This window comes from Miscanthus floridulus, chromosome 18 (assembly GCF_019320115.1).
Source record: "Miscanthus floridulus cultivar M001 chromosome 18, ASM1932011v1, whole genome shotgun sequence".
Classification (NCBI taxonomy): Eukaryota; Viridiplantae; Streptophyta; class Magnoliopsida; order Poales; family Poaceae; genus Miscanthus; species Miscanthus floridulus.
This window is the reverse complement of record NC_089597.1, coordinates 123,724,292-123,727,651: the sequence shown is the minus strand read 5'-3', so window position 1 is coordinate 123,727,651 and position 3,360 is coordinate 123,724,292. Positions and strand designations below refer to the sequence as shown.

The following is a 3,360-nucleotide window of genomic DNA, read 5'->3' as shown; positions in this document are numbered from 1 at the left end:
GCTTGCAAGAATGTTGACCGTCATTCGTTGAGCATCTGTTTTCACGCCTTTTGCCGAGTGTTTGCCTGTATAATCATCCATATCAAGCATCATACATGTTTGGTTTTGAGATTTGGAGCTATTCACAGTACGGATACAATATAGATGAAAATCAGTTTCTAGATATATGTAGTGTATTCCAAAGTGCTTTAACGTAATGATGTACCAGCTATTATTTAAAATAATTCTTCTTCGTCTAAAAAAAACTCCTACTAGTCCTTTGCTACAATCTGCTGCAAATAGGGACCGTATTCTTCCTCAGTAAATCAAGGTACTAGTAGTACTTAATATACTATAAATACTCTAATTTCCTCTGTGAAACCTTGTTTTGCATTTATGAGTTCCATAAAACAAAATACAAATCTGAGTAAGTATAACAACCTGATGTGTTTTTTTTTTTTTTTTTTTTGCTTTCTAGTGGCAAGATTGTTGGACACTCGCTATGGCTGAGGTTAGTTTATCACACTTCGCAACCTCTGTTCTCCAGAACGTTGCATCCTTTGGCACGGAATGGGCAGTTAATGAGTCCAAGTCAGCCTGAAACGTCAAGAAAGAAATAAGAAAGTTGGAAAGATCACTGAGATCGATTTGTGCTGTTCTTCAAGATGCCGAGAGCAAGCAGTCTAGTTCGCATGCCCTCCAAGAGTCGCTGGATAACTTGAAGGATGCAGTATACAACATAGATGATATATTGGATGATGTGGCTACCAGAGATCTAGAGCAAGAAGTACATAAAGGTTTACGTGCTCGATTTCGACATCTACTGGTTTCTCCGTTTGAACTGAGTCAAAGAATAAAAGAAGTTTGTGTAATCTGGATGAGATAGCATTCCAACAAATCACAGTTTGGATTAACTGAGAATCTAATTGATATCCCGGCAACCAGAAGAAGTAACAGAGAAACACACTCTGTCATCAATGAACCAAACATTATTGGGAGAGATGGAGCTAAAAATGAGATAGTTGCAAGGATTCTAGCCGCTGCAGACTCCACAAGTCCTTTGTCTGTACTTCCCATTGTTGGTTTAGGGGGCATTGGGAAAACTACTTTGGCCAAGCTAATTTACAATGACTTGCAGATTACCAACAAGTTTGACATGAAGTTATGGGCATGTGTCTCTAATGTATATGATCTTAAGAAGATCTTGGATGACATAATACAATCAAGTACAGGTGCAAGCCACAAACAACTAAACCTTGAGGCACTGCAGAGTAGGTTGCGTGGGATTTTACATGAAAAGAGATATTTTCTTGTGCTAGATATGTGGAACCAAGAAGCCAGTGAATGGGAAGATTTGAGAAGCCTTCTATGTAGTGCTGGTAATGGAAGTGTAATTATAGTAACCACACGTTGTTCGAATGTTGCATCAATGGTGAAGACCTTAGAGCCATACAAACTAGCAAAGCTACCACATGAAGAGTGCATGGAAGTATTTTTATGTCGTGCATTCAAAGGTGACGAAAAAAGGGATGCTAAGTTGTTAAAAATTGGACACTCAATTGTTGAGAAATGCTATGGTGTCCCTTTGGTTGCAAAGACATTGGGGTTCCCAACTATCAAGTCACCGAGATGTAAGAGAGTGGCATTGCATCAATGAAGAGAAATTATGGAATGTCAAGCAAAACAAGGGTGGAATCTTGGCAGGACTAAAACTTAGTTACGATGCACTACCACCCCATCTACGGGCATGCTTTGCTTCATTATCCACTTTTCCAAAAGACTACAAACTTTTTGCAAACATTCTTGTTATGTTCTAGATGGCATTAGGATTGTTGGATAGAGGAAAGGAAAACAAGGACCTGATGACTATGGGACAAGAATACTTTCATGAACTTTTAGGAAGATCACTTTTACAAGATCAATTTATTGTTTTTGACAATACTATAAGGCATTGTAAAATGCACAATCTTATCCATGATCTTTCAACTAAAGTGTCCCAAAAGGAACATGTAGTTGTCAGTTGTGAAAAAACTTGATGTCTCTGAGAGGATTAGACACCTAGTGTGTGACCACCAAGACTTCTCAATAGAGATGAAATTTCCTAACCAGCTAAAAAGGGCTGGCAGGGTGAGGGCATTTGTAAGCAGAAACAATTATGGCACTGTGAGTAAAGCCTTTCTTGAAGGCCTTTTCTCAACTTTCAAGCACCTTCGTGTCCTAGTTTTTTTTCTGAAGTTGGATTTGAAGAGCTACCAAGTTCGATTGGAAATTTAAGGCACCTAAGGTACCTAGATCTACAATGGAATAGAAAAATCAAATACCTACCAAATTCTTTATGCAAGTTGGTGAATCTACAAACGCTCCATCTTGCTCGATGTGAGCAACTAGTGGAGCTACCAAGAAACGTGCATGGACTTGTTAACCTCACATACCTCAACTTGACTTCAAATCAGAGGCATTTGTTGAAACATGGGTTTTGTGGTTGGCCTTTGCTAGAAAATCTAGTATTGGATGGCTGCCTTGAGTTAACATCATTGACAGAGAGACTTGGCAGCCTGGCTGCCCTCAAAGAGCTACGCATCTTCAACTGTCCAAAGTTGGCTTCTCTTCCTTCTGCCATGAGCCACTCTCCAAACTCTTGGTTATTAATAATTGTGCAGAGCTTGATCTGATGGAACCAGAAGAAGCCATGAGCAGGTTGTGTTGCCTTGGTTCGCTCAATCTTGTCGCTCTTCCAAAGTAGGTGGGATTTCCGGAGACCTTTAAATCTGCTGCATCCTCTCTTGAATATGTTTGCATTGACTATTGCAAAGGATATGAGAGGCTGCCAACTGTAGTCAAAGACTTTACATCTCTTAAGAATATCATCATTCGTAACTCCCTTGCGTTGAGTAGGAGATGCACGGTAGGTTCCGGAGAGGATTTTCATCTCATCAGCCACGTCCTTGAGATAAAGATTGATGGAGTGCAGTTTGAAAGGTATAATTATCGGTTGTGGTTGACTTGCTAGTTAATATAAATTCACGTTATTTTTTTGCTTGCTTGCACCAACTAAAAACAGTACAGGTTTATCTTACTCTGTATCTCTGCCTACTTTTATGCACAGGAAGAGTTGAGAAGCCGACAAGTTCTTGCTGATCCCGATTCGTGGCAGGACGCCTTACGCCAGCGATGCAGGAGCTCTCGGCTAAGAGCACACGCTTCCTGTGGTGTCGCTATTGTGTTTTTACCCACATGGTTGGTTGGTCCTTACGGGCACCATGCTTATATGTTTGTGGTCGTGACAATGGCAGTAGCAGTTCATCGTCTAAATAATAAGGTGGACTGGATAGAAAGTGGCTTGAAGTATAATGTAACTTGCACATTTACTTGTTCCTTCCG

General features: G+C 40.1%; 1 pseudogene; it reads left to right on the top strand.

Moving 5' to 3' along the window:
* Positions 1-481: 481 nt before the first annotated feature.
* Positions 482-3,360, top strand: LOC136522791 (putative disease resistance protein RGA1; annotated as a pseudogene).